This window comes from Triturus cristatus, chromosome 5_2 (genome assembly GCF_964204655.1).
Source record: "Triturus cristatus chromosome 5_2, aTriCri1.1, whole genome shotgun sequence".
NCBI lineage: Eukaryota > Metazoa > Chordata > Amphibia > Caudata > Salamandridae > Triturus > Triturus cristatus.
Window position 1 is genome coordinate 623622636 of NC_140588.1, and position 12949 is coordinate 623635584.

The window sequence follows — 12949 nt, forward strand, 5'->3', positions numbered from 1 at the left end:
AGAAATTCAACCTAACATGGATATTTACCCATCATGAACAAAGAGACTTGTCCTCTGTGAACATTTCAGCTGTTCCAATTCCTAATGGTAGACTTTGGAGAAGAGTTTCATATGATGTATTTGGTCCCACTGAACTGTTGAAAATACCTTATGTATTTAAAATCTCTTTAAATGATATCATTAGCTCCAGTACATTTTCTGATGATTGGGATTTTGAAACTGTAAATAATATGTTGTCTGATTTAGAACAATCCGCTGCATTTTCAAGTATTGAAATGTTAGAGGACACAACTGATTATGACACAATGTACTGTTACCAACATTATGGTCATCATTTTTTTTACATAAATCCAGTATCCTACGTAATGTTTTTGCATACTACCAATGGGAACATTGATCATCACCACCTAAAGGTAGTTCATGAGCGTTCGCGTAGACGTTTTCTTATTATCCAGGTTTTCACACTTCAGACCCGACCTCATATTATTATAAGGTTACACTTACAGCTGCACAGAAAAATATGCTAACAAACACCAAACAGATATACTCTGCATCCTTTATTTCCTAACTGTCAGAACAAGATTTAGACTTATGGAAGGACACTATAGACATAAAATCAGTCTGGGGTTCAAAGGAATGGCAAGTTCAGGGAACAGAATCACTATTTTTAGCGTGCCTCATTCCACAGCAGTTAATATTTCTAAATGACACTGCGCAACAGACTTCCTGTCTTGGACTAGACAACAACAAATATTTGAACACACTCTCCCATCCCTCACCTCTACACATTGAGGGGTGGCAAAACTTTATTACACATGATGGGAATATACAAGATGCAATCCTACATGCAGTATCATACAATTCATCAGACCCCAATTGGAAGGGATGGTTAGCTTGGCCTACAGACACAAATAGGTGTCAAACAAGATTCAGGGGTACCACCCAAGGGTTTAGTATCCATAGGCCGTACCCACCCTATGTACAACAAGAACATTCAGGGTAGTGACATCATACAGTGTTGGGAAGTTATGCCTCTATAGGCAAAAAATGTCAACACTGTCCCAGGCGAAACAATACTCATCTTACTGTCAGAAGATGTGGATTATGTGACTTTGTGCAGGGTCCCTGAAATCCACGTCAGAAACGCTTCTTATACGCCGTTTATAATGAAATGTGGAAGATCTCTCAACAGGAAGCTGCGGAGAGACTTTGTGAAATTGACAGAATTAACTTAGAAAAGGCTTTGGCTGTGGTTGACAAAGGTATGACCACTTTAACATCAGAATGTATTCTGTGGGAAACATTGTATCTTCTGCTATAGATATAATGGATCAGGATCTGTCCATACTACCGCATGGACAGTCACAGTTACGTTCTATTGTATTATTAGGCTGGACTCTACAATCATTGCACTCTGGTTTATGTATCTCAGCGATTTCTCAACAGTATGTCCCTGTTCTCTGCATACAATCTAACTAAAAAGCAGATAACAATGGCACAAAGAGGAGCAAAATATCTAAAAACTGTGTATTGAAAAACAGCACCAATTACCTTTCACTGTGGCAGAGTCACCATCCACAGAATGGTTAATGCACGGGCATATAACGTTACCGGTCACAACTTCCAGTTTCAGTATTGCCTAGGACAACAACAGGCAGGCAGATATGAAGCAATGGGTAAGGAATTCATCAAGGAATCTTGGGAATTGCCGTAAAGATTTTGATGCAGGAGTGATGACATGGAAGTATTTCTAAGCGGTACAGAGTGTGGGAACTCTTTAAGTGGATCTCTCATCCGCCAGGATATCATGCTTCATGGGACCTATAACGTTTCAGTTGCAAACTTATCCTGTCATTTGAAAGGGTCCCCAGCTGCTGTGATTATTCCAGTGTTCAGGCTACTCTTGAATAGGAGCTACCTAATGCTGAATGATCAAGGTTGCACTGGGATGCCTCCAGGGTTACTTGTTGTATGCAAGTATTGTTTCCACTGACTCACACAGTCAGGGAGACGCCGTTATGGCCTTCGTTGAATGTTTCCTTTATACGGCTTGATACTCTTAGCAAAATGAGAGCCATGCTTTTACAGAAAATTGTGCCATTAACATCTGCCCGAGAGACTTTTGTTCTTCAGGTCACAAGGTCCTCAGCTGAGATACAGGCGCTTATACGGGCTAACTGCCCTTTCCATTATGGAGAAATGGTACAGCGTATCTTTAACATGTCTTATACGAAGGGTATAGTACACCTATTTAAGACCATACGTTCTGGACTGGGAAGCACCTTTCAAACAGTCTTCGGAGTGATTCCAGCTTTTATACACTCCATATTTGGAAGCAATTTTAGAGGACTCCCGCTAATCCGGCTACTGGTAGTGGGAATACTGATTGTAATTTTTCTGCGACGCAATGGACATCCTAGTCACCAAGGAGATGGAAAAAACGCTCTTGGAGCACCGATACCATGATAGCATGGTACTCCATCTAGAACACACATCGCCATCGGGAACTGAGAGAGTCTTGGATCCCATCGTTCTGACCAGTCTTGACCGACTGTTTCTTGCCTGTTCTTCGCTGTCTGTTCTGCAGACAAGAATGCATGTCTAACACTTCCATTGGTTGTGCCACCGGACGTGGATGCTTTACTGGACCCATTAAAGGCCCATGTTCTGCTGTGTCCTCAGCGTATTCCCATGTTGATGTATGCATTCTTAGAGTCACCACAGGATGCTTCAGCTCCTGTTGGAATGGAGACCGGCTCCTCTACAGGCATACAGCCCTTGGATATCGTACAGGCTTCCTCAGCATCGGCTGTGGGCACTGAAGAAGATTATCTGATCTCTGAGGTGTTGCAGGGACCGTCAACTGTGATGGCAAGAAGCAGTGATGCTGCATCTCCCACAAAGGACACATAAACATGTGGCTCATCATGTGCTGGGAAAAATGTGGCCTTTTTTAAAGACAACCAAACTTGAATTTTTAAACAAAAACACTTGTTTATGCTTCTCTTGCTGAGCAGCATGGCTTTCAGGCACTCATAGTTGCTCAAACTATATATACAAACATATTTTTGTGGACTGCTACAGCTTATGGTAGAATTTTAGCATTTGTTATACATTTTTATGGACCTATTAGGTGTGTGCTTATTTTAAGAAGTACATTTAGCCTTTTTTGTACGTCATCCAGTCGGAGGAGAAGTGGGTGCTATGTTTCATACAGGTACGTGATATAGGCTCAGGTAGTGACTAAACCTTTCACCTATATTTCCCCTGCGATTACATGGTTCTTGGTACTGACCTTTTACCTAGGTACGGTACTGCTTAAATGACGTAAGGTTTTCTTTGAAAACTAGCCTTATTCATTACGGATGAGAATTCTTGAAATCTCAGCAGGGTTACCATCTCCTGCATAATAACTATGTCTAAGGGTCATTCCTTCCGTCATCCTAGTCTGACATGACACAGCATGGTAGATCCCCTGAGGGTACTACTTTGGTATATAAACACCATATCTTTGCTGAGGTAGAGAGAGGAGAAAAAAGGACTTCCATGCTAACACACTGACACGAGACGCTGAGGTTCCTGCACGCAGACACTCCATCTCGCAGTGGTCTGACATCCCTCGCGGGGTGTCCATCTCGAGACCAATATGGGGTTCCACAGTCACTCACTTCAGGTAATGGGGTTGGCTTCAGCCTAGGGAGATTCTTGGCTCTACACCTACATACATGCTAGGTACACTTAGGTACATCTAGTTAGGGTTGCGTTGTATGAGTACGGCATGTATTTATATACCTACCCGTATTCATTGTTTTAGCACTATGGCAGGAATCTACCATCCTTCTACTATGTTGGTGCTTATAATCATTTATATCTGTTTCTGTCTTATGGTTGTTTCAGCACACCTATTTTGCACTAGAATGACGCCGGTTCAATAAATGCTTCTTGAAAACGTCCCCACCGTTTATTATGTGTATTTCTTTGAGACAATGTGAGCACGAGTGACTAAGTGACATGTATTGTACTGTTTCCATGATCCCTGATGGGACAGAGTTCTCATGTTGGATAGTTGCCAAGAGCTATTCTCTTCTTCATAAGAGGGGTTTACAGTGAGACTGTGAGCTAGCTAAGTATACAGCCGAACATACCCGGTGGGGGTGTCTTGAATCAGTCTGGACACCAATCCCACAGTCTATGTTGTCTAAACGCGCAGATCCTACATAGGTTTATAGGTTCTTGGTACTGACCTTTTACCTAGGTACGGTACTGCTTAAATGACGTAAGGTTTTCTTTGAAAACTAGCCTTATTCATTACGGATGAGAATTCTTGAAATCTCAGCAGGGTTACCATCTCCTGCATAATAACTATGTCTAAGGGTCATTCCTTCCGTCATCCTAGTCTGACATGACACAGCATGGTAGATCCCCTGAGGGTACTACTTTGGTATATAAACACCATATCTTTGCTGAGGTAGAGAGAGGAGAAAAAAGGACTTCCATGCTAACACACTGACACGAGACGCTGAGGTTCCTGCACGCAGACACTCCATCTCGCAGTGGTCTGACATCCCTCGCGGGGTGTCCATCTCGAGACCAATATGGGGTTCCACAGTCACTCACTTCAGGTAATGGGGTTGGCTTCAGCCTAGGGAGATTCTTGGCTCTACACCTACATACATGCTAGGTACACTTAGGTACATCTAGTTAGGGTTGCGTTGTATGAGTACGGCATGTATTTATATACCTACCCGTATTCATTGTTTTAGCACTATGGCAGGAATCTACCATCCTTCTACTATGTTGGTGCTTATAATCATTTATATCTGTTTCTGTCTTATGGTTGTTTCAGCACACCTATTTTGCACTAGAATGACGCCGGTTCAATAAATGCTTCTTGAAAACGTCCCCACCGTTTATTATGTGTATTTCTTTGAGACAATGTGAGCACGAGTGACTAAGTGACATGTATTGTACTGTTTCCATGATCCCTGATGGGACAGAGTTCTCATGTTGGATAGTTGCCAAGAGCTATTCTCTTCTTCATAAGAGGGGTTTACAGTGAGACTGTGAGCTAGCTAAGTATACAGCCGAACATACCCGGTGGGGGTGTCTTGAATCAGTCTGGACACCAATCCCACAGTCTATGTTGTCTAAACGCGCAGATCCTACATAGGTTTATAGGAACTACACCACACTGCGAATTGTAGCAAAAAGGCCACTTGCAGATTTTTGTACTCCTGTAACCACATAGGAGGACCCTTGAAGATGACTTCTTTGTCCTGTGTACAAGGGGGGGCAGGTCTAGTCCTGCAGAGCTCCTCACATCTCACAGACAGCAGGTTCAGTCTTCAGGTCTTCCACAGGTCCAGAAAGTGTTCTGTGAAAATGCTTTGGTATGCCACGTTTATGCCTGGCACCAACAAGTGGATGGGATGACTCCTGGACATTTCCTAACCAATGGGGTTAATGTTCCTGGGACAACCTTGCCTACTTTTTCAGAACTTCCTGTTTTGCCTTACTACAAACAGGCCAAAATGCTACGTGTCATGGCATTTTCCAGATGGCGAAAGTCTTCGACCGCACTTGGTTTCTGTGGGTTGTGTGTGTGGAGGGGAGTGCACTATGATAATCATTAATGTCCTTCCACCTCTAACACTAAAATACAGTTTGAAGCCAGCCTTGTACCTTCAAGAAACTAGGGGAAGGAAGTCTGGTAGGACAAAGGCAGGCTCCTATAGCATCCAGACAGGGAATACATAAGAATTGCCCTGGAATCCTCTTCTCTCCCTTTTAATAGAGTTAAAGTGTTACATGTGGCTCGTGTCATGCTTGCTGATCAGATACCACTTGGATGCCCATCGAACTACAGAAATGGCCGGCTCCAACTAGCACGCATGCGCGGGAACTGACCAGAGTAGTCAAAGGCTCTCTAATCCCATTGCAGGAATGTAAAGTTCCTGCTACGGGAAATGAGCACAACTTTTCCGGATTGCTTACCCTCACTTCCGGATCATCGGGTCCCTTCACTAAGTCGGGTCTCCGTTTCCTCATTGCTCGTGGTTACTCCTGATAGTGATCACACCGTCTGCTAGATCCAGTCCCCTGGAGAGGGTCTTCCTATCGGCAAGGATACAAAAAGAGAAAAAAGACTGTGTTATTCACTCACGGTAACAGCGCTGTTGCACTGACATTTCTAATTATAATTTGAATAGTTTTCTTTACTTATCTGACATGGGCTCCAAGTCTTTGGAGGTCTGCTGCTGAGTATTTTATGAATTCCTGTAGATTCCTGAAAGACAAGGAATATTGTTAGTTCTGCCTGAAGATAAGGTGGATTATACATTGTGCTACTTTAGCGTCACAGATTGCCTTATGGTATAACTTTCTTCAGTCGTTATACATTGTTGGTTTAAACACCCCTTTTGCTTACACCTGTCACCAAGAATTATGGAAGAAGGGAATCATCGAGGTAGTTACATACACACATAGAATAGTCTTGATTATAAGATTAGAATTACACTACATATTTACCTCTTTTTCTGATCATTTCTTTTAACAGAGATTTCTCTTTGCTGACGGGTTTTTATCTCAGGGTGGGGTGCGACGTGGGACCTTTTGTTTTCCTCCTTGTTTTCTCCCTTCTTCCCTGGGTTACTGTTGGTACTTTGACTCAGTTGGGTACAATAGGTCACCAGGATAGGTTAAGGACCTTTCATCATTTGCATGACGTTTCTGCGGAAACGTGAGTAGAACCTGACAGAATGCGAAGCCATTAAAATCTAATTTCGGACTGGTATTATTATTATTATTATCATTTCTACTGTGTTTTTTATTCAGGCTACAGGAATTGTTTCATTTCCTATGTTCACACAAGTGGCTCCTCAATGGGGAATGTACCCCATATGTTCATGTACCTACTCAAGCTATCCCTAGTACTCATAATGAACGTGTCATTCAAACAAAAAGGAGGTGTACTCGTCACCCAAATTAGGAGAAGCTGATTGATTAGGACTCCACTATGTAGAGAAACGCACACTATGTCCATGTCAGTCCCTTCCGATAGCTATGGCCCAACAAAACATTAAGATAGTCTCACTGAATGTTAAAGGCATAAACCACCCAGTCAAAAGAAGGAAGATTCTAGACTATCTTCATGAACAGAGGAGTGAGCTCATCTTATTACAAGAAACCAAAATTGATTGCAAACAATTTAACTCACTTAGAAATAAGTCATACAACGACGTTGCGGGTTCAGATGCAATAGGTAAAAAAAAACGGTGTCCTCACCTTAATAGCCAAAAGTGCCAACATAGATCTGGTATCAAGCACATGAGACACACAGGGTAGGTGGGTCACAATGAAACTGGCGAAACCTAACTCGGAATTTTACATCATAAACATTTACGCCCCAACAAAGACAACTCGACTTTCTGGGAAGACCTTTCTAAACAAATTAAAACAATTCCAGACACTGCCATGCACATACTTGCGGGTGATTTTAATATGCCTTAGACCCTGCCTTAGATAGGAACTCATGCTGTACCTTTCGTGCCAATAAATCAAATAAAGCTCTTAACAATTTATGCAAGCTTTTTAATATGATAGACACTTGGAGATTACAAAATCCCACAGATAGGGAATATACCTTCTATTCATCCCCCCATAACTCATATTCACGCATTGACTATGTACTTATTTCTGGTAACGCGGTAAACAGACTAGATCAAACCTCCATCGAACCAAGAGTGATCTCTGACCACTCCTTTATCAGTCTATCCATTTCGGACCTGACTCCTTCCAAAAGACACACCTTATGGAGATTCAACAGTGAGGTATTAGACTTAATTCAAATAGGAAAAGAATTGAATTTTTGATCCAGATCTACCTCATTGAAAATAAAATTGGAGAAACCTCGGACCTCAAGAGATAGGAAGCTCTAAAAAGCACTCTAAGGGGTGAGGTCATTAAAATCAGGTCCTCCATGAATAGGGAAGCCAACAGCAATCTTCAAAAATTATGAAAAGAGATATCAACACTGGAAGGGAACCATATTGCCTCCAGAGACACCTTTGTCTTAAATGAATTGGTGAAAAAGAAATATGAGTATAATAAATTACTGAGTAATAGAGCTGGGATTTGGATTACAAAGCAAAAGAGCATTTGGGTCTGTGAATCCAACAAAGCTGGGAAGAGCTTAGCTTCCTACTTAAAATTCAAAATGCAAAAAAATAAGATTAAGTTCCTATTAGACCTAAAGGGCGGCGCCCAATCCGATCTTGACAAAATAGCGGAAATCTTTAAAAAATTCTACAGTTCACTGTACAGTAAAAGCCATGACCTAATCACCGCTAAAGCTTGTGAATACTCAAGCAATTGTAATCTACCTGCTCTCTCGGAACGGGACAAGGAAGTAATTAATGGCCCAAAATAGCAAAAGAAATTGAGGATACGATAAAATCCCTCAAATTAGGGAAAGCACCTGGCCCTGATGGGTTAAATGCAAAATTCTACAAGACATTTGCGACTACCTAAAAATGACAGGCCTATATCCCTGATAAACATAGATTGCAAAAGTTATGCCATGATACTTGCGGAGCGTCTCCAAAAACTCATATCCAAGCTTATCCACCCCTCACAAGTGGGATTTCTGAAAAACAGGCTCTCTAGTGACAACACATAATTTTATGCCATGCCCTGGAGAAAGCCAAACTAACAGACTCCCCAACAGTGGCAATCACTTTAGACGCCGAAGAGGCTTTCGAAAAAATAGATTGGTCCAATCTCAAAGCGACACTCAAAAAATGTAACCTGGTGGATAATTTTATTTGAATGGTAATGGCACTGTATTTTAACCCGTCCGCCAGAGTAAGAGTAGGTAGCAGCCTCTCTACTTCTTTTAAACTAGAGCAGGGAACCAGACAAGGGTGCCCACTCTCATCTTCATTGTTTCTACCAGCTATAGAACCATTCCTCTATCACCTATGGAACAACACAGAGATCATGGGTATACGTTTCAACAACAATACGGTTAAAATAACAGCCTACACAGATGATGTATTAGTTATCTCCGAAAATGCAGTCTGTGATAACAGCCCTAATGTCCTCAATTGTTGACTCAGTGTCAGGATACAAGCTCAATAAGGATTAGACTGAGGTAAAGTTGCTCAACAATCTCGGCAGCAAAGAAATAATTGGCAACTCTGGCCTTACATGGCAACCTAATAGTATAAAATATCTAGGCTTGGACTTTACCAGTGACTTAATCACCACCCTACAGATCAATGAGACTACCCTCCTCAAAGAAATCTCCACGCTACTAGACGGTTGGTCGCCAAAAGTTTTATCCTGGTGGGGAAGAGCAGAGCCATTAAAAATGATGGTCAGCTATATGGCCAGTGGGCTACCTATGATACTCTCTAATGAGTTCTTGTCCAAGATAGACAAGATCTTCAACTCGTTCCCATGGCAAGGCAAGAGACCCAGAATTTCCATGAAAAAACACCAACTACCCAAAGAAAAAGGGAGGTTGGGCCTTCCAAATTTTAGGAACTATCAAACGGCATACCTCTGCAAGCAGGGAGCCAACTGACTGGTAACTGACCCAGGCTATATCCCAGTGTGGATGGACATAGAAAGGTCGCTCTTCATGGGAATCCCTCTGCTCGCTTTCCTAACCATGGATACCTCTACCATCCCTCATCCTAAATATATCATTCAGAATACAAGAAGAGCCCTACTACGACTGGACCAAATGTCAACGGTAAAATTCAACAAATCCAACTTAGCTTCTCTATGGCACAACCCTTCCCTGAAGATAGAGAGAGAAATATTATTCTGGGAAAAGAGGTAAAAAAATGGCATAAACCTAGTCAAAGATCTCTATAAAGGGACACTTCCCTCCCCCTTTTCCGATCTTTAGTCAAGGAAGCATGGAACCCTTAGATTATTATTAAATTTCAGAAACTAAAGGCACAGCTCACGTCATGCTCAATTCTTCCCTCCAGTTCGTCGATCCTCCCTCTAATTTCCCAGCTACTGAAAGCAGGTTACATGGTGTCTAAATCTACAAACTACTGACTCAAAACCCGCATAAATCACACCTGATTAATGAAACAAAATGGGAATCTGAACCTAACACTAGAAATATTCCCTTCGAATGGCGTAAGATACATAAAACTCCCTTTACGAGCAAAATCTCTCCTGTATTATGCCAGACGAAACTCATGCTAATTATTAGAACATATTGGACGCAGGAAAGGATCTTAAAACTTAACCTCAGTCAAAGTCCCACATGCTGGAACTGCAAAGCACATATCGGTTGATTTAGCTCACATGCTCTTCCACTGCCCCATCCTACAAACATATTGGGATAATATTTACAAGTGCATGAGCAAAACTTTCAACATTGTCCCTCCCAGGGAATATTCCTACATACTTCTGGGATTTTTAGACCCAACACTTTTGTCTGAGACTGACGGCTACCTATTGGACCTAATGCTCACACTAGCCTGCAAAATAATACTCAATAATTGGAAAAACTTCAAAGAAGTCTCCTTCAGAAAATGGCAAGAGTGGTTGTCCTTTCTCAGAGGGGCAGATAATATTTCTCTATACTCTTCAACCTGGTGTCCTTCACATAGGAAGCTATGGACGTCCCTTGATGCCTTTTCATTCAAGTTTGATCCTCCTTGAATCAAATGAGTCCTTGGGAAACCATCTCTTACATTTTATTGTACCTATTGATGACAACCGCATCACAATTGCGGAAATAAGACATTGTCCTTATGGATTGCTATCACGTTCATGAACCCTCTCGCCTACCCCCCCACATGGGTACTGTTTCCAACATGGCAAATCTTACGCTAGCCTCACTATGGGCCCGATTCACAGAACTAAGTTAAGACAAAATCCTAAACTTACTACCATTTTGGTATTCACAGAATGCACTTACTGCTTTTGGTATTCACAGAATGCACTTACTACTTTTGGTATTCACAGAATGGATTTACGACTACTAACTTTACGTCCGCACTCGGGCCGGAAATTCCGGCCCAGAGGCGGAGCTTCCGGCCCGGAGGCGGAGCTTCTGGCCCGGAGGCGGAGCTTCCGGGCCAGAGGTGGAGATTTGGGCCATGGCTAAATCTCCGTTACTGGCCGGAATCCCCACCTCCGGGCCGGAAGCTCCGCCTCCGGGCCGGAAGCTCTGTCTCCGGGCCGAAAGCTCCGCCTCCGGGACGGAAGCTCCGCCTCCGGGCCGGAATTTCCAGCTCGAGTGCGGACGTAAAGTTAGCAGTCGTAAATCCATTCTGTGAATACCAAAAGTAGTAAGTGCATTCTGTGAATACCAAAAGTAGTAAGTGCATTCTGTGAATACCAAAAGTAGTAAGTTTATGATATTGTCTTAAGTTAATTCTGTGAATCGGGCCCTATGTTTCTAATATGATAAAATGCATACACGATGTGGAGGATTGGTGAGAATTGCTTGTTTATTGATGTTTTAACATTGTCTGTACATAGGATATGTGTCTATGTTTACTATATTACAATAATGGTCACTCTAACATGATATCCTTACAACACATCCTATATAAACTTTTATATCTACAATGATACGTTTAAAATGCGACCTTACGGTTGACCTACATGAAAATGTGAAAAACAAAAAACATTCATGATTAACCTGATCTCAATTCCAAATACCACTTGAATACGTAGCCTCTCTGCAATTCCTTCGCCTTTTGTTTTCCATTTATTTATTTAGTCATTTGTTATTATCATTTACAATCACATTTGTAACTGTATTTCAAATCATGCCAATCTGTGTGTTTCTGTTTGTACATCTATGTTTCTGCTTTTCCTTAAAAATTCAATAAAAATGATCTGAAATTAAAAAAAAACTAATTTCTGCCCGAACGTTATGAAAATGAGTCAGGTACCGCTTACAGACTTGGTTCACATGCTAGGTCGCCTTTAGAAGTAAACCCAAGCCTTGTCTGCATTAGTGGATTCCCTCCAACGGGGTATGAGGGCTGAATCTAGCTTGGGTAACATGGCAGGAGATGCAGGGCTCCAGTTTCCATCTTATTCTCAGCCTCCCGACACAAATGTCCCTGCTCTACAGGTCACTACACCTCAGTCTATACCTTTAGCCCCTCCCGAACGTTTCATGGGGGATCCCACCAAGTTTACTGCTTTTCTTAGTCAGTCCTGGCTCCACTTTATGTGTAAAGCCGGCTGCTTTCTGAACGACCAAGCTAAGGTGGCTTTTGTCATATCGTATTTGGGGGGATCTGCAGCCAATTGGTCCATACCCCTCATAGAAAGAAATGACCTATTACTGCATAGTTACACTGCTTTCAAAGGAGAACTTAAGAAGCTGTTTGACAGTCATACCTTAATGCAGTCAGTAGATACCGAGCTCTTAAATCTGAAACAGGGCTCAAACGACTTAACAACTTATATCTCTACATTTAATAGATTGGTAGCAGAGGCTGGGTAGCCTGAAGAGAAATGTAGCGCCTTGTTCTACAGAGGGATGAGACATGACTTAAAAGATCTCCTAGTGCAAGTGGTAGATCCTCTTGAGTCTTGAAATGCCATTATAGATCTGGTGGTCAAATTAGACCACAGAATCAGTAAAAGGAAAAGAAGGCTGCATCATTGTCTATAAAGAGAGAAAACCTGATCAGGAAAAACCAATAGAATAACCAGAACCTATGCAGATAGGAAACATTACGGGCCCCCTCAGTGAAGAAGAAAGGTAGAGAAGGCGGGTCTAAAAATTGTGTTTATACTGCAGAAAACAGGGCCATTTTCTTCGGGAGTGCCCTGTGAAGCCAAAGCAGAAAAAACCTTGGGAAAACTAGAAAGCCTGATGTCTTCTTAGACAAAGACTTTGGGTAGTTCAGGTTTGATTGTCTAACAGACAGAGCAGTCTTGTCTTCCCCACATC